Source organism: Eulemur rufifrons, chromosome 19, assembly GCF_041146395.1.
Source record: "Eulemur rufifrons isolate Redbay chromosome 19, OSU_ERuf_1, whole genome shotgun sequence".
Classification (NCBI taxonomy): Eukaryota; Metazoa; Chordata; class Mammalia; order Primates; family Lemuridae; genus Eulemur; species Eulemur rufifrons.
This window is the reverse complement of record NC_091001.1, coordinates 72,649,687-72,677,196: the sequence shown is the minus strand read 5'-3', so window position 1 is coordinate 72,677,196 and position 27,510 is coordinate 72,649,687. Positions and strand designations below refer to the sequence as shown.

General features: G+C 37.5%; 1 pseudogene; it reads left to right on the top strand.

Moving 5' to 3' along the window:
- On the top strand, positions 1 to 27,493 carry LOC138399483 (pre-mRNA-splicing factor SLU7-like; annotated as a pseudogene).
- Positions 27,494 to 27,510: the final 17 nt, after the last annotated feature.

The following is a 27,510-nucleotide window of genomic DNA, read 5'->3' as shown; positions in this document are numbered from 1 at the left end:
ATGACAGCTATAGTTGTAGATGCAGTTAATGCTGCACCCCTTTGGGGTCCAAAGAAATGAGTTTGGAGGAATCAAAGAAAATGACTGGAGAAAGAAGGGGCTAGAAGAACAGTGAAAATTGGGCAATGCCCTTGCAGAAGTTGATGAAGAAGGAAAAGACATCATCTCTCATATTCCTCAGTATATTTCTTCAGTGCCATGGTATATAGATCCATCAAAAGGACCTACTTTAAAGCACCAGAAACCACAACCACAGAAACAAAAGCAGTACAACTCATCCAGAGAATGGTAGAAGAGGGGTGTAAATGAGAATTCCATAATTACGAAGTACCGCAAAGGAGCATGTGAAAATTGTGGGACCATGACACACAATAAGAAAGACTGCTTTGAGAGACCCAGGCGAGTTAGAACCATCTGGTACTAATATAGCTCCAGATGAACATGTCCAACCTCAACTGATGTTTGACTATGATGGGAAGAGGGATAGGTGGCATGGCTACAATCCAGAAGAACACATGAAAATTATAGAAGAATATGACAAAGTTGATCTGGCAAAACAAACATTGAAAGCTGAGAAACTCCAAGAAGAATTAGACTCCGGGAAAGTAGAACAGGCTAATTCTCCAAAACACCAGTGGGGAGAAGAGGAACCAAATTCTCAGACAGATAGTAATAGTGAAGATGAGGATGAAGAGAAATATGCAGATGATATTGACATGCCTGGACAGAATTTTGACTCTAAGAGACGAATTACTGTCCGGAGTCTCAGGATTTGAGAAGATATTGCAAAATATTTAAGGAATTTAGATCCAAATTCCACCTACTATGATCCAAAAACTAGAGTGATGAGAGAGAATCCTTATGCCAATGCTGGAAAGAATCCAGATGAAGTGAGTTATGCAGGAGATAACTTTGTTAGATACACAGGAGACACCATTTCAGTGGCTCAGACACAGTTGTTTGCTTGGGAAGCCTATGACAAGGATCTGCATGAAGTGTATCTGCAGGCAGATTCTACAAAACTAGAGCTGTTGTGTAAGTCCTTCAAAGTCAAAAAGAAGACTTCAAAGAACAGCAGAAAGAAAGCATCCTGGAAAAGTATGGTGGTCAAGAACATTTGGATGCCCCTCCACCTGAGTTGCCCAGACTGAAGGCTACGTGGAGAACTCAAGACATGGGACAGTCATCAAAGGTCAGGAGCGGGCTGTTGCCTGCTCTAAATATGAGGAGAACAGGGATTTATAAAAATGCTTTTTTATAAATTAAAAAATTTATATTTCTTTAATTTATTTAACCCAGTATATCCAAAGTATTATCATTTCAACATGTAATCACTGGAAATACAATTACTAATGAGACATTTTACATTCTTTTTTTTTATATTGTCTTCAAATCTGATGAGTATTTCACACTAGCAGCATATCTGAATTCAAATGGTAAATTGTAACAATCAAAGTGAAATGTAGTTCTACCAAAATAATAAAGTTGGTGTAATGCGAACATATTTTACATTGCTTCAGTTTTTTAAGTTTAAATCAATAAAAATGAAATGAAATAAAAAATTCAGTTCTTCAGTCATTCTAGCCATATTTCAAGTGCTCCATTGCTATATGTGTCTGGTGGCTTCTGTATTGGCAGTGGGTGGGATATAGAGTATGGGACTCTGCCTCCAGGGCAAACCTAATTGGAGCATCAGCAGCCATCAATCACTGCTGAGCCAATCAGATTCTTCCCCCCAGGACTTTGAATTTTGAACTGAGATAAACAGAGACTAGAGAAGTTTGCCGCTGAGTCATGTTAGTGGCAGAATTCCAAGGGAAGATTTGTGAGCAGCTGTTGCCAGGGTCCCCCAAGCTTCCTTAGCTTCTGTTCATGGTTGGTTGTTCAGTCCTTTGGATTCCGTGAGAGCCTAATATATTTCCAATAAGTTCTTTTTTCTTGTGCCAGCTCAAGTTGGTTTCTGTTCCTTGTAATATTAATTTAAATAAATAGATAAAAATCTTAGCAAATAAATTTCCTTAAGAAGAGATACATTAAAAAAACATAATTATGCAGACATGTACACATTTATGCAAAGCTGCTTTGACTACGTTAGAAAACTCATAATTGTCCGGGGTGTTATCAACTCTCAACAGAATGGAGCAATAATCATTCAAAACAGTAAATTGATACAAAAAGAGCATTTATTTGGTTTTGGAATGCATTTGTATGAATTGGGGATGGGGGAGGGGCAGAGCAAAAACAAGATACAGCTTCCTAATTGTTTTACAGAGAACTTAATCAGCATGAATTCTCCAAAAATGACGTTGATCACACAGCAGGTGCTTGATAAATGCATGTTGATTAATTGATTTAGAATACACCAGCTGTCGGTGAAAGAATGTGATCCACAATCAAACCATTTGACAGAAGAAAGCCAGGATGGCTTTTAAAATTAGTAACAACATTGAATTCTACATGCAAATAATCCAGAGACGGTGTTGCTGTCTTTAGTTCCATTCCTAGACGAGAATAAGATAATCATACTCTGCTTTGGGAGGAAGCTATTTAGTGTTCAAGGCTGTAAATTGTAGGTAAACACATTCTCCAGTCATTTGTTCCCAGTCCTGGGTGTGTATCTGGAAGGCCTTTCAGTTGCAGATACCACTTGGGGGGCTGGTGTTGTGGGAGAGCACATGCAACCATAAGTGATCTCCCCTGATTCTAGGGAGCTTCCATTTTTTCTCTTCTTAGCATCCGATAATCAACATTTAAATTTCACTAGGTTGAAAAAGAGAATTAAAAGAGGATTTCAGAATATCAGGCTTAAATGGGTGGAGGTGAATCTAATCAAGCCTCTAGAGTTACTACCAGTTTATGGAAAGTGTCAGATAAAGAATGCACACAGGAAGTCAAGAAGGGGTGGGGGGAGAAGGGGAGGAGGGGAAGGGTAAAAAAACTACCTAATAGGTACAATGAATAATCAGGTGATGGGCACACTTACAGCCTTGACTAAAGCAGTATAAAGCTAGCCATGTAAAGAAAACATTTGTATCTTCTTAATATTTTGAAATTAAAAAAAAAAAAAAAAAAAGAATGCATACAGGGATACAATCACCCAAATCCATGATATGGAAAATTCTACAGAACAAATGACCTGGCATTTTCAACAAATAACACATTCTAGAATTATTTTGTAATTCTACAGTTACATTGGAGGATGGTGTCCCCCTGTAGACCATCGTTTTAGGCTGGGTTCCTTAGATATAAATTTCGAGGTGGAGAGTTGCATGTGGAAGTTTATTAGAGAGAGACCTCTGTGAGGAAGGTGGGAGTAGACCCTGAAGAAGCTGACTCCAGTTAGGTGCCAGCGGTGGCCTTGGTCATCCTATGGGCAGTTTTGGAGTGGGGATGACCCTTCAGAGTTGTCCCAAATTGAAGCAAGGGGGCTGGACTATGTATTCCTGCCCTCAGCCAGGAATCCCTCCTGCCCTCATTTGATGGGGGCTGCCTTGTAGGAAGCAGTTCCTTGCAGGCAGGGGGTGTTGCCAGTGAGGGATGCAGCTGTGAGACAACAGCAGCTGAAATTCCTAGCAGTGATGAGATGAGAGTGTTGGCCCTGAAAAGAAACTCTCAACGGAGAACAACAGTATCCATTACAATAATAAAAAACAATTCAATCCTGAGATTAGTGACACTTAGCTATTTTCAAACCATAATTTGCATAATATCATGGATATTGTATTTATAAAATTCTAAAATGTTATTACCATAAAAGTTCTGGCATCTGATATTATACATAATATTTGAAATTATCTGATATCAGTTGTTCTATATTTTGACATAGGAAAATAAAGTACTGTGTTATATTCACTTGTTAAACCCTTTAATTATACCACCATTTTTGGAACGCTTTTGTGGGGGCAGTTTCTTTCTTTGGCTCTCAGGCTGCCGAACTTGTGTTCCTCCCCCACCACTGGCCACTCCTTCATGTTCTCTGATGACTTCTCCCCATCTCAGGCCTCTGAATTGTGGAGTGCTTCAGTAGGCTTAGTCCTCAGACCTCTTCTTCTTTATCTTTCAAAAAAATTTACTTTCATTTTCTAAATGTTCTCATCTAGTCTCACAGCTTTAAGTATCATGTATACCTTGATGACTCACTGATGTTTATCTCTTCCTTGAACTCCAGGCTAGCATATCCAAATGCTTATTCAATGTCTCTACTTAGGTATCTATACACACCTCAAACTTAACATGTTCAAACCAAACCTATTATTTTCCCTCACTCCCATCCTTTGCAAAAATGCCTCTTCCCACAGTCTTCAAAAATCTGCACAAATAACAACCCTATTCTCTCAATTGCTCAAGCCAAAAATCTCGGACTCATTCTTGAGTAATCTAAAGAAAATTTCAGACATTATGCCAATTCATTCATAGATGCTTCATTATACATGATAAGGACTTTATTTTTTTTTTCATATAAACACCACAGCTAACAAAATTAATGTAATTCTTTAATATCATCTAAGACCTGGTCTGTATTCAAATATCCCTAATTATTTTAAAGACGCCATTTTACAGTTGTTTTGTTCAAATTAAGATTGAAGTAGGGGACAAAATAAACAATTAAATATAAAATATGTCAAGTAGTAATCAATACTGCAGAGTGAGGGGTAGACAGTGCAAAGTAAAAGAGACTATTTGATTGGCTATTTAACCCAGAATTCAGGAAAGTCCTTCATGATAAAGTGACATTTGAGCAGAAATTGGAATAGTGTTTTAAGGAGAACATGATCAATTGTGTCAAATGCAAATTGTGTCCTTGGGTACCTTGACTAAAGCTGCTTTTGTGGAATGGTGGAGGCAAATGTCTGATTGGAATGGCTTCAGGAGAGAATAGGAAGATGAAGTAGAAACAGAAAATATAAACAAGTCTGTGGAGAAATTTTCCACATAGGGAAGCTAACAAGTGGGGCATTGACTAGAAGGGATGTGGAGCCAATGGATTATTTTTTTTTCCAAATGGGAAATATTGCAGCATGTTTGATATTAATAGGAATGATTTCATAGGGTGAAAACATTGATGATGCAGGAGAGAGAGAGAACAATTGCTACAGAGAGGGCCTTGAGAATGTAGGAGGGGATGGAATCCAGTGCACAACTGCAGATGGTGTCTTTAGACAGGAGGATGGACAGGGTATCCGTAGTAACAGGAGAGAAGGCAGAATATGGGGGCCCTGATGCTGGTAGGTCAGTAAATGTGGTGGGAGTGGTGGAAGTTCTCTTCTCAGTGAAATAGGAAACAAAGTCGTCAGCATAGGAATCCGGAGATGTTGGAGAGTTGAAGAGAGGAAAAGCCATGAAATAGCCCCCTAGGAGAGTCAAGATGAAGTGGGCTAGGGAATGTACTGGAACTCTGTTAAAGGCCCATTTAAGGCTGGGGCCATGAATTTGCAGTGAGTATCTTCTGCATGGTTGTTTATTTTTTTCCCAGTCACATTTAGCTGCTGGGTGTGACACAGGAAGAGAGTTGGCTTTAACTTGGCCATAAAGTACAGCAAAGAGGGAGAGAGGTAAAGGGTTTGAGAGAGTATGCAACAGAGTAATTATAATGATGGACCATGAAATACAAACTAGAGAAGTAGAAAAGAGAAAACACAAGGGAGGAGTTATGGGCAGTGAAAACACGATAATGGCCTGTAGGTTTCAGAGGGAGTGGAAGAATTGTGGGAGTCAAGAAATAGTGAGAGTGAGCTGGAAAAATAGAAGGTGGTGGTAATTTAAGGCAACAATGTATAGCCTAAAGTTAAGTGAACTGGGGAAATATACAGTCTTGTGTACTGATAGTGGTAATGTAAATTAGTATCACCTCTTTTGTGGTGGAGGGCAACATGGAAATATCTATCAAAATATTAAATGCCTTTGGTCTAGCAATTCTTTTTCCTGGACTTCATCTAACAGTTATAGTTGCATATTTGTGTAAAAGATACCAGTGTGTTTTTTGCAGCATTGTTTATAACGGCAAAAGACTGGAAACAACCTAAATATCCAGCAATAAGGGACTTAATAACTATTGATACAACTCTACACTGGTTTACTGAACAACCATTACAAAAGAATGATTTAGAAAACCACTTTAGGCTGGGTACAGTGGCTCATGCCTGTAATCCCAGCATTATGGGAGGCTGAGGTGGGAGGCTCAAAACTGAGGCCAGGAGTTTTGAGACCAGCCTGGGTAACATAGCAAGACTCTGTCTCTACAAAAATAAATAAATAAATAAGCTATTTATGCAAGGACACACAAAGTGGTGTAATGAATACTGGAGATTCAAAAGAGGGGATGATGGGATGGGGTAAGGGATGAAAAATTACCTATGGGATACAATGTACACTATCCAGGTGATGGGTACACCAAAAGCTCAGACTTCACCATTATACAATATATAGATGTAATGGGGTTCAACTTGTACCACTAATTCTATTAAAAATAAAATCAGCTGGGTGAGGTGGCACATGCCTGTAGTCCCACCTACTTGGTATGCTGAGGTGGGAGGATTGCTTGACGCCAGAAGTTCAAGGCTGCAGTGAGCTGTTCTCACACTACTGCATTCCAGCCTGGGTGACAGAGGGAGACTCCATCTCAAAAAGAGAAAAAAAAAGAAAGAAAAGAAAATCACCATTTTAAAATCCCAATGCAATTGATTCAGGCAAGGGTCATCAATGGATGCTAAAACCATTGAGTGAAAGGTGGTTGGGAAACGGGATATTGACACTGCCTCAAAGAATCACCCCACAGACTATTTTTTTTAATTTTATTTTTCTTTCCTCTTCCATTCTTTTCACAGGATTTAGCCCACAAGCTTTTAATCACAAAGGAGAAGGGTACCTTCACACTAGAGAAATCTAGCAGACGTCATCTGAGCCAAATGACCATTAGCATCACTAGCAAAGGAACAGACTGGCATTATGGGCCTTCTGATGTGATGCAATGGGAAGTATAACATCTATGATATTCTTGCAAAAAATGTTTCACTTGAATCTAATAATGATAAAACAATTAGATAAATCCAGAATGTGGGATATTCTACAAGGCAATTGCCTGTATTCTTCCAAAATGTCAATGTCATGAAAGACAAAAAAAAAAAAAAAAAAAAAAAAAAAAAACCAACAGCAAGGGACAATAAAGAGACTAAAGAAACATTTCTATTATATGCAATGAGTGAGACTCGATTGAATTCTAGATAGGAAAAAAGCTATAAAGAAGATTTGGGAGATAATTGGCGAAATTTGGATACAAGTTATATGATAACCATTATAAAACAGGTATTAAATTTCTTGAGTCTTCTAATGGGACTTTGGTTTTGTAAGACAGCAGTCCCCAACCTTTATGGCACCAGGGACTGGTTTCATGGAAGACAATTTTTCTGTAGACGAGGGGAAGGGGGAATGGTTTCAGGATGATTCAAGCGCATTACAGTTACTGTGTACTGTATTTCCATTATTATTACATCATAATATATAATGAAATAATTATACAACTCGCCATAATGCAGAATCTAATGCTGCCACTGACGTGACAGGCGGCGGAGCTCAGGCAGTGACGGGAGTGATGGGGAGCGGATGTCAATACAGATGAAGCTTTGCTCACTCACTGCTCACCTCCTGTTATGTGGCCCAGTTCCTAAAAGGACATGGACTGATATTGGCCCAGGAGTTGGGGACTGTCATTGTAAGATGCCCTTGTTCTAGGAGAAACATGCAAGTGACAAATTATCATGCTGTCTGCAATGTGTTTCCAAATGACTCAGCAAAAACAAAGAACAAGGAAATAAAGCAAATGTGGTAACAAAATTTTAACTATTTGTGAATTGAGATAAAAGATACAGGTGTTTTTTATTCTATTCTTTAATCTTTTCCTGTAGGTTTGACATGTTTTAAAATAAAACTTTAGGAGGAAAAAAGTAACATAGACCTATGAGCTACTGATCATTATGTTAATAGCACTGGAACCAAGATTTTCAACATAAGTGAAAAGAGATGGAAATAAAAAATCAAACCAGCCACATAAAACTGTGATCTTAAATCTGAACAGTCTTTTACAGGACCTGTAGAGTCCCTGTGGAGAGGAAAATGAAATCCCGCTACCTAATTTTTTTGTTGGCAATATTTACATAGTTACAATATGTAAATGATTGTTCATGGTTTTCAATTTTTAGCAGTCTAAGAACAAAACAGACAAAACTTAAATATGGTCACTAGTGAAAATAGAAATGCCAGCTTCGTAAATGTGAAACTAACGGTATAAGCACAGAAAGCAAGAGGAAGAAGGAGAAGATGGGATGAAGAAGGAAACTTATCTCATCTCATGCAGTGATTTATTAGTAAATCAAGAAACAGTAGTAAAGGTCCATTGTTTAAAATTAGAGAAGTAACCATTAAAAAGTCTTGGTGGAAGCTGGGGCGGTGGTGCATGCCTTTAGTCCCAGCAACACTGAGGCTGAGGCAGGAGGATCATTTGGGCCCAGCAGTTTGAGGCTGCAGTGAGTCATGATGGGGTGCCACTGCACTCCAGCCTGGCCACAGAGCCAGACTAGGTCTCTTTGAAAAAAGGGAAAAAAGGGAAAAAAAGAAAAGCCTTGCAATAGAAACAGTTAAAAGTGGTTTCCTCTGGGAAGTTCAATTAGGGGTGGCAGAGGGTGGGGCAGTTGATTATGTTTTTTCATTGCAAGCCCTACTTGTTGTTTTTTTCCATGTGTGTAATTACTGTGATAAAATGTTTTAAAACAAGGAAGTTCTAATAAAGAAAGGGGAATGACTTACAATTCATAATGCCTGGTGATGAAATTATATCAGTTTGCACAGAGGTTCCAGGGTAGGATTGGTTTTTAGAGGATCTATCAGCAGAGGAGCCTCATGTAAAGGGAGAAGAGAGGGAAAAAGGGAGAGAGAAGATGGGGCAGGGGACGGGGGAGGAGAGGAAGGGGGAAGTAGGGAGGGAGGGGAGGGAGGAGGAGGGAGAGCGGAGAAGGGTGAGTGGGGTGACAGGGAAATAAAGGCTTTTCAAATACAAGGTTTGGTTGTCAGAGGTAATTCTGAGCATAATACAATGTATTAATCACATTATCTATCCAACTGTGTCCCAGCAACTAGAAACTTGGACCAAAGCTCAGGGGAGAGATAGCTATTACTTTAGAAAAGAGTGAAATCCCTGGAGTCTCTGAAAGTGTGAGTTGCACAAAGCAACACTGCTCAGTAGAGGTCTGGAGGTGGCAGCGAACATTGCTGTCGTAGCAGACTAGGGACCCAGGCTGGATATTGTACCCAGAAGAATCCTCCCGGGCACCAGGACACTCCTTGCAGAAGCACATGCAGCACTTGGTGAATTTTGAGGGAGAGATGAGGCTTTGCTCTGGGTATAGGCTAAACTACAAAAATACTGTTGTCTTTATTTATTTATTTTTGAAACAGGTTCAGAAGGTATATACTGTTCTCTTACGTTATTATAACCCATAGTAGCCACAGCCTGGTGGCCCATAAAAACATGATCAGTGCTGCTGATTTTATAGCAAAAAGCATTAAGGGAGACAAACAGCATTATACCATGATTAAAGATACATTTAAAAATGAAAATATAAATGCTATAATGATAAGTCTCAAACATAATCCAGCAATGAAATAGAGTTTTGATTTGACAGAGAGGCAAGGATAAACCTTTCCGGGTGCAGCATTATGGGGGATAACATGGGATAGATTATATTATTATTCCCTGTTATTTACTGCCCTCCCTAGGAAGGATTATGTTCACCAACCCATTCCCATCAAGGTCAGCCTTATGACTTACTTTGGCCTATGGAATGTGTGCACGAGTGATTCATGCCCCACATCTGAGCAGACAGACATCTGGCAGTGCAGACATGAGGCCTGTATACCCTACACAGAGGTTGTTCCTTCAGCCTACATCCTGGAATGAAGATCCTGGAACAGAGCTCGTAACCGCCATGTATAGTGGATGAGTAATAAACCTTTCTTGTTGTCAAGCCACTGTGATTTGGGGGATTTTTTTGTTCCACAACATAATGTAGTGAAAGCTAACTATCATATAGCATCATCTTAAAATCCTTTTGCTACCAACACCCAGAAAAGCTAAATTATAGCAAACATAATTTTCAATGCATAAACTCCGAAGAAAGTAAGGGAAATCTCCACGACCTCTAAAGGAAGGGGATACTGAAATAAAGTATAAGCTCTTGCTATGAGGCCACAGCTCTAAATATTATAGTAATATGAAAAAAGAGAAATGTAATAAACCTGAAAAATATCTAGAAAAGAAAATGGGTAATTTCTTAAAGGCAAGTGAGAAAAAGGGAAATATTAAAAACAAAAGCAGAAATGAACAAATTGAGTAACGGAAAAGCAGAACATGAAATACATGTTCCTAGTGACTATACTTATTTGCTTAAAAATGGTTTCTAGAGTGACCCTCTCCCTGCTGTGGCCACACTGTCTTACTATGAGGCTTAATTTCCAAACTGGCATGGGTTTGATGTTTATTCTGAGAAAACAAATACATTTTTGGCACATTAATAATATTTAACAATTAATTAAGGTTACATATAGACTCTATTTAAATTCTGAACATATATTTATGTTTCCTTAAAAAATAAAACAGAAAATATTCTCTGTCAGACACTCTACGTCTTGCCCATATAGTTGTCATGACCTAGGTCAGTGGGTTTTTTTCTTTTTTTTTTTTTGAGACAGAGTCTTACTCTGTTGCCCAGGCTAGAGTGCTGTGGCATCAGCCTAGCTCACAGCAACCTCAAACTCCTGGGTTCAAGCAATCCTACTGCCTCAGCCTCCCGAGTAGCTGGGACTACAGGCATACACCACCATGCCCAGTTAATTTTCTTTTATATTATTTTTCAGTTGTCCAGCTAATTTCTTTCCATTTTTTTTAGTAGAGACGGGGGTCTTGCTCTTGCTCAGGCTGGTCTCGAACTACTGAGCTCAAACGATCCTCCCGCCTCGGCCTCCCAGAGTGCTAGGATTATAGACATGAGCCACCACCCTCGGCCCTAGGTCAGTGTTTTTCAACTGAGGGTTACAACCTGCTGGTAAATCATGAAATCAGTTTAATGGGTTACAATTGACATTAAAAAAATAGGAAAGAATAGAATTTGAAAATAGAGTGTGATGCATGCAGTTAAGATAAGTACTGTTTCATGAAACTTTAGTTTTAGTTCTATAATGTATGTGTGTGTCCTAGGGTAAGAGTAAAATGTATATTTTACTCCAGGTGGATTAAAGTCAAGCTTAAAAGTCATTGACTTAGGCCCTTGTAATCAAATGTGATGTTCAAATATTTCACAGCTGGTAAAACTTGGGTATAGTCCAGTCAGAACTAAAGCTGGCTGTAATGTTGGAACCCTGGGATCTCAGGAGTTACCCCTTTTATGCTGGAGTGAGGGTCCCAAGGGAAGGATCAGGGTGGCAGAGGCAGCAGTGGATTTGTGGCTTTAGGAATGTATTAATTTTCAATTGCTGCTGTAATAAATTACCAAAAATTTAGTGGATTAAAATAACATAAATTTATTATCTTACATTTCTATAAGTCAGAAGTCAGGCACGGGTCTCACTGAGCTAAAATCAAGCTGTTGACATGGCTGTATTTCAACCTGGGGGCTCTAAGGAAAAATCTTTTCTTGCCTTGTTCAGCTTCTGGAAGCTGCCCACATTGCTTGACTCATGGCCTCCTTCCTCTATTTTCAAAGTCAGCAATGTTGTGTCTCCCTCTGGCCCTTCTTCCATACTCACACCAGCTCTTCTGATTGCAGCTGAGAAAAGTCCTCCACGTTTAAGGATCTACGTGGTTAGATTGGTACCACCTGGATAATCCAGAGTGACCTCCCCATTTCAAGATCCTTAACCTTAACCCCATCTGCAAAGTCTCTTTTGCCATGTAAAATAACATTTTCACAGATTCCGGAGGATTAGGGAATGGATGTCTTTGGAGGCCATTATTCTGCCCGCCTCAATGGGTATGGAAAAATGTCATTATTTGAATGACCAGCACAGCCACACCTGTGCATACTGCCTGAGTGGAATTAAAGACAGGTCATCTGTGAAATGACCCATTGGGAATCTCTATGCAACACTCCATGAATGTGTCTTGAATGTTCATTCACCCTATCTCTTCCAAGAGGAGAGAGGGGAAGTTTCAGCTATACAAACTGATATAACTCAGTCCATTGCTTTCACATCTTCAGTATTTTCTTAGGAGGTTTAACTAGGAAAAGGATTGATCACCTCAGACTCAGGAGAATTGGGAGAGAATTATGCACAAACTTAAGTATCTAACAGAAATATTCCTTTTATCACAAGTGATAATTTGAAATGTACAATATATATGAGCTTATTTTATTATCTTTATAAATATTAATTTCTCTTAGTCATATAGTATGCATTTGATAATGATGGCAAGTAGTAGCTTTTAAAAAATGAAGTTCCAGAAAGCTATTTCAACTTTTATAATTCTAAACCGTCTCATAATTCTGGAAAAAAGTCTCTGAAACAGCATTTCAGAGTGGTACCCCACAAAATATCGTCATAAATTAAGTGTCTGTGCACATATACATACAACCTGGAAAGGAGCAAATTTCATTTTAAAAACTAATGTTTTAAGTTCATAAGATCTTTTAAAATTAAATGTGCTTTACTGTACAGTAAATTTTCAAAACAATCTCTGAAATGATCTATGCATGTTTGGTATTAGAGCAATTATTGTGCTCAGCATTGCTCATTGCATGTCTTTTATGTCAACTGACAAAATAGGAATTAACTCATTTTTGAGTCATTTAATTCCAGCCACAAAACCCCAGTGAACTCTAACAAAGCACTTGAATCAGAGTGAGGGTGGAGGAAATAGAAGTGAAAAAAAATTCCACATCAGGTATCAAATGATGGTAATGTGAGCCTTTCATAAATGCTTTTGGATATGCCTGGGTGGTATATGAAAGGAAGTTAATTTGGAGACATAACTCTATTATGCTGTTTTACTCAGTTGTCTAAGGACATCGAAGGATGCTAATTTATGTAGCTTTTATATTTTTGGTTGACTCATTTTTCTTCCATTATAAAAGGAGACTTTCCGTGTAATTAGCAAGCTGGATTTTTTTCATGTGAATCTCATTGGCTCTTGCTACTTAGACGAAAGGAAAGGTTTTTATTGTTGCTTGCCTACGCCTATCTCCAATTTTGAAGACAAAATGTTTAATTGGAAAGATGGAGTCTTTTTCAAAATCTGTCCTTTTGTCAAGTTAGTTATCTGTGCATCTACCCCCGGACCTGACCTATGCTGTTCATTCTTCCCTGTCTCAACCATCCTTGAGTCCCTATCTTGGTCTTGTGCTACTGCCATCTTAGCAAGCCTCAGCAGCAAGATGTCCCAAGAAATGGTTGGAAAGAAAGTGATTAGTGCTATACACTTCTCCAATCATTCAGAAGTAATTTTCTATCAAATGTAATTGATTAAAAATTATTTAACATCCACCTGATTGACTGATAATATTGTGCCAGTTATTTTCCTGTTGGCTCCATGTCACACTCTCCTTTCTGTACTCTGTTTTGTAATTGCAGGGCTAGAAGCCTGTATAGTCCATTTCCCAGAATCCTTTACCACCTGGCTTCCAGTTAAGTTTAGCCAACGACAGTTACTGGTGGGAGAAAAGCAATTCTGGTCTGACCACACCAATGGTGGGGATTGTCTCAATGGCAGATTCCGCACTGGCCACAGGTGATCTCCCGCAGCAAATTCAGCTACAGGGCTCCAGCCTAAGAGCTTTCTCATCTCTAGGCAGCATTCCTTCCTTTCTCTCCCTTTCTCTTCTAGTGCTTACAACACCTTTGTAAACATTTCCCAGAATTAAATCCCTTTCTGTTTGAACTACGTACAGTACTTCTGTTTTCCTTACTGGACTGATTATAGACCAAACTATTCCCATAGCTACCAGAGCTTTGGGAAGTCAAGATGTTTATAAATGAAAATAGTGTAACACTTCTCTGGAATCCACTTCTTCCCCTAAACTGTTATCTTGCAAATTTTATGCAGTTCTTAGTCTAAAGCACTTGAGATTCTACCCAAATGCAATATAGATTATAGAGTTTGGCTCCTGTTTCAGGGGTACACATAGGATACCCAGTGTGTGCTTTGGGCACCCTGGAAAGTGGCTATGGACAACAGTGGAAGTCCTTGGCCTTTGGTCAATGCAAATAGCTAGGTTTATCTTCTGCTCAGGGACAGCCCAGACTGAGGTCTCAGACTCTGGTACTTCCTTGAAAACTCATTGAGAATATTTAGTAATTTGCAAGTGAGGAAGGAAGTTGGTCATACAATAGAAGGTTGAGTGGTAGTTTAGTTGCTCTCCTACATAGGTCTTCTAATGTTTGACAACTGTGTCCAGTAGGACTATTTTGGCTTTTGTTTCACAGACCAGGAACTTGGATGGGAAGCCCCAATGGGAATAGTGCTAATTAGGGTTAGATTTCCTGTGGGCAGTTAAAGTTACATTGGAGAGGTTCACTGTGGCTGCCACAATTGCTGCGATCCTCAAATTCTCCACTCCAGGACCAGATGATACATTTATCTGGGTTTTTACTTAATATATATCGCCCTCTTGAGGTCTGTTTTTACCCTCAGGATATAGCAAGGTGCTACATACTCGTTCAGTCTTTCATTGGTTCAATTAATATTAAATGCCTGAGCGGGGCATAGTGGCTCACCCCTGTAATCCCAGTACTTTGGAAGGTCAGGCCAAGGCCAGAGGATCAGTTGAGGCCAGGAGTTCGAAACCAGCCTGGGCAACATAGTGAGACTCCCATCTCTAAAGAAAATTTTAAAAATTAACTAGACATGGTGGTTCGTGCCTGTAGTTCCAGCTACTTGGGAGGCTGAGGCAGGAGGATTACTTGAGCCCAGGAGTTTGAGGCTGCAGTGAGCTATGACTGGGCCCCTACACCCCAGCCTGGGTGACAAGGCAAGACCCTGTCTTCCCTCCCATTTTTTTTTTTAATTTAAATGCCTATTTTATTCCCCAAACATCAACATAACAATAACTTCTTCAAAAGTTTCGGAAGTTGATAGCAACAAATTTTGAACATTCTTTTTGTTTGTTTTTTGAGACAGAGTATCTTGCTCTGTTGCCCAGGCTAGAGTGCAGTGGTGTAACCATAGCTCACTGAAAGCTCAAACTCCTGGCCTCAAGCGATCCTCCTCCCTCAGCCTCCCAAGTAGCTGGGACTACAGGTGTGTGCCACCACATCCAGCTATTAAATTTTATACCATAAATTATGAATTGGTGTGGACCAAGGTAATAATATATATTTTATCAGGACTCTAGGCTAACCCTCTGTTACTGATCTGAATGAAGTAGTATCTCTTGTCTGCTTCTTTCTGAAGAGTTGATGAGTCACCTATCTTACACCACCTAGAATGGCCCTCACCTCCAGACTCAGCATCTTCATAGGCAATTTTCTGCATGATGGAAAATGTATATTTCAGAGCTTCAGTTTGAATTTTTATGTATCCAGCCAAACCCGTATTTCAATGTTTTCAATATCTGGATTCCAGTCACAGATAATTTCATTTAAAATTAGGTTTTGGTGTTTTTATATTAAGGAAGCTGCCATTATTCTGAACTACTGAAGATTATGACTTAAATGATGACTTAATTTATTAAGTGATGAAGCTTTAGTATCAAATGAATGATTGCCCCAAACTCTCTAAAAGTAGTACTTTGAGTTCTGTTAATCATGAGATAATTCTTTAAAATAATTTCTTGATCCTACTAGGTCATTTGAAACTATAATGCTTTTCAAATACACATTTAAACTGCTCCTATAGAAACATAAGAAACAATATATGCAAGATTATTGCAATAGTATAAGCAATAAATCTTAAAGTTTTTTAAAAAAGGAGCCGGATGTGAAGATTACATGTAAAAGTGGTGTAAACTGAAGTGCACATTTTCTAGCAAGTTTAAAGTATAATTATGGTAATGGATTCAGTAAAATGGATTCATCTTCAAAAAGCAGATCAATGTTTTTGTGTTTTTTTTTTTTTCCCAAAAAAAGGTGGCGGGAATGGAGAGGGGAGTTCATTTCTCTTTTCTTTTCTTTTTTTTAACAGAGTCTCACTCTGTCATCCCAGGTAGAGTGCAGTGGCATCATGATAGCTCACTGTAACCTCCAACTCCTAGGCTCAAGCGATTCTCCTGCCTCAGCCTCCAAGTAACTGGGACTATAGGCATGGCCTACAACGCCTGGCTAATTTTTCTATTTTTAGTAGAGATAGGGGTCTCACTCTTGCCCAGGCTGGTCTCAAGCTCCTGAGCTCAGGCAATGCTCCCTCCTCGGTCTCCCAGAGTGCTGAGATTACATGCCTGAGCCACCGTGCCTGGCTGCAGTTCAATGATAGAGCTGTAATTTCCATACTAGAGTGCTGATTCTATTCTTAAAATTCTCATTAAATGTTTTTACAAACTCTTCTTAATAATTTTCTTACCCATGACCATTTTTGATATAATTAGCTATCATTTGTATATGACAAAACATTCATGTCCAGTATTTAAACCAAATGATTTATTTATTTTTTAAAACAAACCAGCAAAAATTCAGTAGGGTTAGATGCAAAATTACAAAGACAGAACTAAAAGCATGTAAACAAAGAGAAACAGCAGCAACAAAACGCCAATGATAGGAAAAACAAATACTCCTCAGAATGGCAAAGAAGGTGTCTCAGACAGGAGGTAAGTATTAAACCAAAAATGCAATTATAAATAACTTTAGAGAAGTAAGCAGATACTGATTCTCAGCTGTCAAAATACTGGCAAATGAAATTTATTTATGCATAATAGGGAAACGTTTAGCGGTGAAACATTCTGAGTTTTTAATGTAACCATACTGCTTAAATTTCATACTTTGAAGCTGCATTGTACAAAATGGTAGCTACTAGCCACATGTAGTTTCTTAAATTTAAATTTAAATTAATTAAAATAAAATTTTAAAAAATTCAGTTCCACAATACTATGAGCTTCAAGTCCTCAGGAGCCACACTGGACACAGAGACACATTGGACACACAGAAATACAACATACCCATTATAGCAGAAAGTTCTGTTGAATGATGCTGCCTGGAATATGACCAGTTGTGAGAGGAAGGGTCATAATTAAACTCTATCGATATTATTCATCTTGCAGTTTACCACAACTAAGTTTTATTATCCAACCCATGAGTTACTTCTAGAGGCAACATATACAATTAGATAAAAAAAAGGTCAAATTCCTTAATGATTTTTTTCTTCCAAGAAAGACTTCCTTGGAATATTATTATCTACCAGCTAGTAAGATATGTAATGGCTTATTGTGGATATTATCTAACAGCACCTAAGAAGTGCAATAACATTGTGAAAAATAAGTATGCAGCAACTTTTGGCTTGGTATAACATTTCAGATGCTGAATCACTAGGCATCATTTTATTCTTTCCATGATTGAGCAGAACAGCTGAGAAAAATAAAGGATTTTGTCTGCTTTATGTAATAGCACACCCAGACAGAAATAATCTTTTATAATGGGTTTGGCAGGCATTTCTTTAACATGTTGGGATAGAAAAAAATAACATTTATTAACAGTTCTTTACAGTTTTGAATTATAGAACATCTCTACTGTAATATAAGCATTTATTTATCTTCATTTTTAAATTTTAAAAATAGCATTCTTTTTGAAACTGCCTTAGGAATATAATAATAATATTGAAATAGATAAAAAGCACCATATAGTTATTCTTGAACATAAGACACAGAAAATGATTGGATGTTATCCAGTTCTTTTATGAGCTAAACATAGCTCCGACCCTATAATCCAATAAAGATGTGATACACCAAAAAAAAAATTTAGTAAGACAAACCTTACTATGACTGCTAGGCACAAAACATATAAAATGTTCAAAAATACATTAAAACTTTAACCCATTGAGGTCAAGGAGAATTTACCTCAGAATGGAAAACTGACAATATAAGGAAACTTATTAATAAGATAACCATATCAATTGACTAAATAAGAAAAATTACATGATTCTCTGAGTAAATGCTAAAAAGTCACCCAACGAAATTCAACACCCATTTATATTCTTACTAAAAACATATTACAATATAAAATTAAAATAAACATAATGAAGAGTATCTATTCTGAATAAAAAGTCCAATTATAGGCCAGGCGAAGTGGTTTATGACTGTAATCCCAGTAATTTGGGAGGCCGAGGTGGGAAGAACACTTGAGTCCAGGAGTTCGAGACCAGACTGGGCAACGTAGTGAGACCCAGTCTCTATAAAAAATAATTTAAAAAAATTAGCTGGGGCTGGGCACGGTGGCTCACGCCTGTAATCCTAGCACTCTGGGAGGCCAAGGCGGGTGGATCGCTGGAGGTCAGGAGTTCGAGACCAGCCTGAGCAAGAGCGAGACCCCGTCTCTACTAAAAATAGAAAGAAATTATATGGACAACTAAAATATATATATACAAAATATTAGCCGGGCATGGTGGCGCATGCCTGTAGTCCCAGCTACTTGGGAGGCTGAGACAGGAGGATCGCTTGAGCCCAGGAGTTTGAGGTTGCTGTGAGCTAGGCTGACGCCACGGCACTCACTCTAGCCCGGGCAACAGAGTGAGACTCTGTCTCAAAAAAAAAAAAAAAAAAATTAGCTGGGTATGGTGGTGTGCCTGCAGTACTATCTGTTCCAGAGGCTGAGGTGAGAGGATCGCTTGAGCTCTAGAGTTTGAAGTTACAGTGAGATACGATTGCACCACTGCACTCTAGCCTGGGTGACAGAGGGAGACTCTGTCTCTACAAAAAAACTCTCAATTATATCTAGTAAAGATGTATTTTTAATCATTATTAAATATTTAATATTGCTGGGTCAATGTAATGCACTATGAAATAGAAAAAAGAGAAATAAACAGTGTGAAGTCACAAACAAAATTTTATGATATTTTTCAGAATATAGGATTGCACAGTAAGAAAATAAAATTAACAAGAATTAACTCATGGTTACTAGAATTAATACAAGAATACAGAGATTAAACGTTAACTCTGCAAAAGTCAATATATTTCTGTAAAGTCATCAAAACCCTATTAGAATATATGTCAAATAAACCCATTCCCAAGTAAAATTCTTTATAAGGAAAACTGCATCTTTATAGGGAAAACTGATTACTGATTGAGAGATACCAATGGAGACAAACAAATGGAGAAAACATGTTCTTCAATAAGAACAATAAATATTATAAGGATCTGGATTTTTTTTCAAATAATCTTACAGATTTGGTATAATTCTAATTAAAATATTATTTTTGGCGGCCTTAAGAATGATAATAAAACTCATTAAAAAACCCCCCAAATACCGCATGTTATCTGATAATAAAATAAAATATATTACTATGCTTTAACACAATGCTTCTGACTAATCTCCCCTGCCCTTCAATGCTAGTGGGAAAGCAAGTTCCCTAATACTTCTGGGCGGTGCAGAGCAGGATCTTGGTATTAATAGATGTAGATTTCCTCTCCTACTTCTTTTTTTCTTTTTCCTGTGGTCTGCCATCTGGTGGCCTGAATCAGCAACTACGTTTCAACTATTGCAAGAGGCCTGGAGTTGGTTGGTTGCTTGCTGCTGCTTTTAGTTAACAACTTTTTCTGAATTAGCCAAGGAATTAGAGGTGAGTGCCTGGGTTAAAGAACATTAAATGGCATCTTCCAATCTTCCTTCCTTTCTGTATAAAATGACATGATGTCTGGGTTTGGCAAAAATGTTGCTGATTATTGAAGCATGGTACTCCTTTTGTGTTATGTTTGCAAATTTCCATAATAAAAGTTAAAAATAAAAACAAAAAAAAAAATCATTGCCCCTACAACTATAAGTGGCCAATTACTATATAAATGAATCCTCAGTTAACAATTAAACAAAGGCAAATTAAAACAAGTAAATTTTTTTTTACCTTTCAGACCAAAAAGAACATTACAACACTGATAATATTTAATGCTGAAGAGGTTGTGGGAAAATAGGCACACAAGCTTTTGGTGAGAGTATTGGTTGGACTGTCTCTTGGAGGGCAGTTTAGTAATACCGATGGAAAATTTTATTGTTCCAAAAATGTTTCTTATCCTTACACCCAGAATTCCACTTCTCTCTTATGAAACTACTTAGGCAAAAATACAAGTACATGAATGTTTATTGTAGCATTGTTTTTTTTTTTTTTTTTTTTGAGACAGAGTCTCTCTCTATTGCCCAGGCTAGAGTGAGTGCCGTGGCGTCAGCCTAGCTCACAGCAACCTCAAACTCCTGAGCTCAAGGGATCCTCCTGTCTCAGCCTCCCGAGTAGCTGGGACTACAGGCATGCACCACCATGCCCGGCTAATTTTTTCTATATATATAGTTTTTAGCTGTCCATATAATTTCTCTCTATTTTTAGTAGAGATGGGGTCTCGCTCTTGCTCAGGCTGGTCACGAACTCCTGAGCTCAAACGATCCGCCCACCTCGGCCTCCCAGAGTGCTAGGATTACAGGCATGAGCCACCGCGCCCGGCCGATTGTAGCATTGTTTATAAGAGCAAAACTGTGGGGATGAGTATAAATAAGGTATTCATTAAAGAAGGAAAGACACACCATATAATGAATACCATGCTTCATTTTAAAAGAACAAACGACCTGTTTGTATGAACATAGAAAAATTTTCCTTGGAAAATTAAGTAAAGAAAACAAGTTGTATAAATGAGAATGGCTTCATTTTGGTTAAAGAAGGTGATCATACCTGTTAGCATGTGCTTTAAAAAAATCTGGCAGCCAATAACCAGACAATTATAGAGGTTTTCTTTAGATAGTAGGAAAAATGAGAGATTTTTACTTTCTTTATTGTGTAGTTATGTAATGTTTGAATTTTTTAAATGCATATATATTACTTTTCCAACAGAAAAAGCAATAAAGATAAAATTTAAAAATATATAAAAGTGTGCTTCTCTGCCATCCCTGAAAAAGTTCCATTATGAAGGCCAATCCCCACTATCTCCCATTTTAGGACTGGTTCCCAGCCCCACTCTGAAGGTGAAAGAGGCTTTTTGTTTGAAAGTCTTGAGCTCGATATCCTGGGTTCCATATATGAATCTCAAAATGCTCTTCACTATTTATCCCAGAATATTCTAAAAGGGACTAGAACAAGTAGGACACTCATTGGCTTCCTTACTGTCTTAGGAGAGTAAAACTCAAACTACTGGCCTCCACAGTGGGTGTGCAAAATGATCCACTGGTGCTCAGGGAAAAATTATTAGAACTTCAACCTAGATATTTTTATCTTATCGTTTGTTAATTTCAATTGGTGAGTTTTGTTTTTAAAGTATATATTATATAATTATTTACATTCATATATGTATTAATATGATACATATATGCATTGCATATGTGTTATAATACAATTGTATTGAACACAAATAAATATATGTTCATATATTAAGGGAAATGTTAAAAATTTTTTTTACTGATGGAGTATCTAATCAAAAAAGTTTAGGGGCCATTAGTCTAGGCTACAGATGCTTTCAAGAGAACTAGAATCACAGCTTAAGTATACATAAACAGTTTCTATAAATTAGCTGTCCTCCCCAAAGTCACTAATACATTAGCCAAAAGAAAAAATACTCAGAAAAATAGGTAGGAAAACACAATGGAAGTCAGATGGAAGAGTCAACTTAGAAAATAATAAAAGGTAAAAAGGAAGAGAAAAAGTAAAAGGGATAGAATAATTATTTACATATAGACAAATCAAACAATAAAACAATGAAAAAACCCTAATGAATAAAAAGAAGTAAATTAAAAAGAAAGAATAATCCACAAAGAACCTGAATTTAGAGAACCACATCCTATCCTGAAAAAAACCAAACTGTCATACAGTTGGAATTTAGAATATACCACATCCATGAGGTGGGGTTGGGCCGTCTTCCAGCCCGCTCTCCAAAAAAGAAGAAAAAAAAAAAAAAAAAAAAAAAAAAGAATATACCATGTCCAAAGCTCTGTATTCTCAGTGTCCAGCATAAAGCTTCACACAAAGTATGCACTCAGTAAGTAAAGAAAGAAAGGATTTTAGCTTATGGCATTTTATACCAAATGAATGTGTTTAGCCACAATTCAAAAAGCCAATGTATTTTTGTTACTTCTCTTCTTCTATTTTAAATTGAGCTGCTGAATATTTTATAGATCATAAGGAATGGAAAACAAAAGAAATTGAAAACAGAATGGAAAGTCTGGGATGCTACATTTGCAAATGCAATAAAAAAATATCTAAGGATTCACTGGGAAAATCTGAAGATATGGCAGGTAATTATTTATTTGCCAACTCATGGAAACATCCCTTTGCTGTTATATAAGCCAAATAACCAAGTAAGAATATTTGCAAAGAACCTATAATTTAGAACTTCTAAAAGGTCTTTCTATAGCCGGAATAAAGGCAATTAACAGGATTAAAGCAGTGACCTTTTTCCCTCTCTTTACTTGAAAGCTGTATTCATTAGTGATGTTTTATATGGTCTATAAATTACTTTTGAAAATAACACTTCTGTTGCATCAGTATTTTTAAGCCGATTGCTAACAGTAACTTTAGGCCATCTAATCTAGAATGTAAGCATGTTTTGTTAGAGTTAAAAAAAAACCAAAACCCTGCTCTGCCAACAGCCACACCTTTACCATCTCCCCTAAGGGCAGTAAAGAGAAACAGATTATTTTTAGGCAAATATGAGGCACTATATGCTCAGATCATTTTTCACGTATTAATCAAACATTCATTGAGGGTCTAGTGCCAAGCGTTGTGTTGGAGTTGGAAATACGTTTGTGAAATAAAACGGTCAGCCTCCTCCAGAATTCACAATAATTTCTCTAGTACTCCCCTGATTAACTTAGCAGTCTCCAAATTATCTGAGATATAGCTGTACATGTGTATGGATGTGTAGATTCATTCATGTAAGACATTACTATGAAAAGGATAAGAATTACTTAACATTTGACCATGATTATTGCATGATATGCAATGCTTATTCTAAAAAACAAACAAACAAACAAAAACAGGTACAAATGTCTTCAAGAACTGCATAGTATGTGAGTCAGCAATTTCACTTTTCGGAATTCATTTTCACAAAGTGATAAAGATTAGCTGCAAAGATTTAATTACAAGGTTGCTCATTGTAGAATTGTTAGAATTATTTTTTAAATAGGCCAAGAAACAGCCTAGATCAATACAGGACTGTGAAAATAAATTGTTATGTTCACACAATGAAAAACTAGGTAACATTAAAAAGGATTGGGTAGAAGTATTTTCATGGACCTGGAAAAATTTCCATGATATATTATAAAGTGAAAACCTGAAGTTACCTTGTTGCTTAAGTGTCAAGTACACAAATATACAAGCCCAGACTTTGCTCTGAGCCTGGGCAAGACACTTGACCTCACAGAGTCTCAGTTCTGTCATCTGTTATGGGTAGAATTGGGTCCCCCCCAAATTCATATGTTGAAGTCCTAATCCTCTGTACCTCAGAATGTGACTGTATTTGGAAGTAGGGTTTTTAAAGAGGTAATTAGGTTAAAATGAAGTTATTAGGGGACCCTGATCCAATATGACTGATGTCCTTTTAAGAAGAGATGACGAGTACATAGACAGTACTCAGAGGTAAGACCATGTGAAGACACGTGGAGAAGATGGTCATCTGCAAGCCAAGGGGAGAAGCCTCAGAAGAAGCCAACCCTGCCCACATCTCAATCTCAGACTTTTAGACTCCAGAACTTTGAGAAAATAAACATTGGTTGTTGGAGCCACCAGTCTAGGGTACCTTGTTATGGCAGTCCTATTAGTAATACATCATTTATAAGGTGGGGAAAATTTTAATACCGTCTTTATTTAGCTCACGAGGTTGCTTTAAGTCAAATAGATGTAATCCCTTTGTAAAGTGTAAAGCACCACATAAATGTGAGCAGTTGTTATTCACATGGTTCTTGAAAATCCTGGAGGAATGCAATCATCTTGAACTTGATAACCCATTAATAGGGCAGAGGCTCAGTACCACAGGGGATAGGCAGAAGCAGATTTGTGTAGGGCTGCAGTAAAGAACACAAATGATTTGTCAGTGAAAGGAAAGGCAAAATACAAAGAATAGTTCCTGGCCAGACTCGGTGGCTCGTGACTGTAATCCTAGCTCTTTGGGAGGTGGGAGGATCCCTTGAGGCCAGGAGTTTGAAACCAGCCTGAGCAAAACCCGGTCAGGCTTGGTGGCTCATGCCTGTACTCCCAGCTACTCTGGAGGCTGAAGCAGGAGGATCCCTTGAGCCCAGGAGTTTGAGGCTGCAGTGAGCTATGATGACACAACTGTTCTCCAGCCTGGGCAACAAAGTGAGACCTATTTCAAAAAAAATAAATAAATAAATAAAAAGAAAAAGAAAAATAATAGTTCCTTACATCCTTGCTGCAACCTTTTAAGCAACATCTAAAACTACATATGATTATGATAGCTAATCTTTATTAAGCATTTACTAAGTATCAAGCATGATTCCAAGTACCTTTTATAGGTGTTCCCTAACTCTCATATGGACCCTATGGCAAAAGTGCTGTGTGTGTGTGTACATGTGTGTATGTGTGTACTGTATTGTATGTATATGTTTATGTGTGTGCATCTATTTCAGTCTCTTCAGTTACATGTATCTTTAACATGAAAACTTGTTTATATGCAGTAAATAAAAAGAGTAATAAAATTTCCAAAATGAGAAGTTGTGATTTTCCGACAGTATGCTTTGCATTACTGTGAAACACTGAAAACACCACTGACTGAATGACATGACCTGTGGTAAAATACAAAACACACACTCATGCCATCTTCTTCCTCTCACTCCAGCACATCCACATGCATTGCCCTAAGAGTGTGCATACTGTTCTTCTGAGTTTGTGTTTATTTCATGGTAAGCATACTGAATATATTATCTCAAACCTGTGTAAGCATCCTGATTATAAGAATCGCAAGTGGAGAATAAAAAGAAAAGCCTTACATTTTAAGGGGAAAATTAAAATCATAAAATATTTTGAAATAACTGAGAGAACTTGCAGGCCTGAAGGAATCCACATTGCCCACATTTAGGAACAAAACTAAGAAAATAAAAGACAGGAGAGCTTGTACATCACAGTTATCTGCTTCCAGTGGAATTGAAGAGCACTTGGAAGAGATTGGAGATAAAGACTCTAATGTCAAGAAATCAGGAATGAAGTTGGATAGTGGTTGTGGCCTCCACGCTCATTAGAAACCATACAAGCAGCTTATTTATGAAAGGAAGAAACTGGCAGAAAAACAAGGTGGGATTTCTATTTTAAGCTGGTTTTGAAGACAGAAAAACAGTACAATAGATGACAGTAATCCACCTTGGGAGTCACAATATTTTAGCCTAAGAATGCCCATGTCCTTCTTTCCTTTTACCTTTTCTCAGTAATCCAAAACCCACAACACTTTACCACATCCATTTCCAGTAAGTGGTGTTTGGAGCATGGCTATCTACAATGGAAATAATTAACTTATTACCTTCCATTGAAAGGCTACACAGAAAATATAAAACTTCTATAAGCAAAAGATACAATGAACTAAATTTAAGGACAAATGACATCTCACTGCAAAAAATGATAAATATGTGGTAGTAATGCATATGTTAATTAGCTCAATTTGGCCATTCCACAATGTATCCAGACTCTCCTCGACTTGTGATAGGGTTATGGTTTGTACTGAATTTGTATTGCTTTCTCAACATGGTAAAGTTGAAAAATTCTAAGTCAGATGATCGTTAGTCAGGGACTGTCTGTACATAGTTCAAAACATGTACACAATAAATGTATACAATTTTTAGTTGTCATTTAAAACAAAAAATTTCTTGTTTCCAAAAAGAAACAGCTTTCTGAAGATTAAAAACAAATGACAAAAATGTCATTGCAATATATGGCAAAGGGTTAAAATTCTTAAAATACTGCATAAAAAGCTCTTATCAGTTAGGAAACCCCCCCCAAATATTTCAATACAAAATGGTCAAAGAATATGAAAAAATAACACAGGAAGAAACACAAAGGCTAATCAACACGAGACTGTTTAATTTCAATAAAGGAATGCAAATTAAATTTATGAATTGTTTCTAACCTAGATCAGCAAAGATATTTTTTAAAAAGGTTTAAAAAATCCATTCAGTAACTTTTCCTTGAAAATTTATTCAAAGAAAATAATGAGACTAGGGTTCAAAAACATATGTGGAAGTATATATATTACATAACTGTTTATAGGTTAAAAAATTGAAGTAATTTAATCTAGCAATTGAGGATTGGTCAAATAAATCAAGGTATGTATTCTTTCATTTAGCAATTCTGCTAGAATCTATCCCTTGGAATAGTAAATAAAATCAACAGTTCTTAGAGACTCAAACATTTATTTCAGCAGTTTGTAGACGCAAAAAATGATTGAATAATTTACAGCACACACACACTCCATGGAGGGAGAAAAAGAAAAAAATTTGCACACTAATAATCACCTTCAGGTATTCAAATAAGATATCGTGTGTGCACACACAAATAAAAATAGACTAAAGGGTAGTTTATAGAATACTATGCAGCTGTACAGAATGCACAATTTTATATTTTAAATAAAAAGATACAACATATACTAAGTGAAAAAACTGTATAATAAATGACTCTATCTTTAAAAAAAAATATATATATATACATGGTTGTCTGAAGGTATTTTGGCACTCCAAGGACCTTGACAATGACCTTTGAAGACCCCATTCCACAATGGACCGCAATCTAAAAGTTGAGTTGGAGTTATTTGACATAGACTCGGTTCCGAATTTCAGTTAATATTTAAATGAATATTAACTTTGATTTTGCCCTTGAAGAGCCCCTAATTCTAGTTATCCTTATCTATGCATGAGAGGTTAAAGACCCGCCTGGACATACAGAAGCAAATTGACTTGCAGAGCCAGTCAGTCTTACGGAGCTACTTTGCTTGGCTTTGTATTTTCAGACAACCCTTTAATTACAAACATTTCTGGGCCAGCAGGTCTGAAAATAAGGGGCTGCCGATACAGCGGTGAACAGCCTTTGAAGCCCTGTCCATCGGACGCCGGGTCACCGCTCTTCCTTACTGAGCGATTTCCAAGCCTTGGCTTCCACTCACTTCTCAAAAGAGGGAACCTCGACATTGCCTCGGTGATTTCCAGCCCATGGCTACGCTTCTGCGCTCAACTCTGGCAACTCCGGGCCAATAGGCGGAGGACTATTTTTTTCATTCGTTTACTGTTCTTTACCAGCCAATCAGAAACGTTCTTCAAATGTCTCCCTCCTCTGAGGTGCGCAGGATCTGGGAAAACTGGCATCACTTCCGGGCTGCAGTCTGGACGGCTACGCATGTTGCCATAGCGACCGTTTTACGTTAA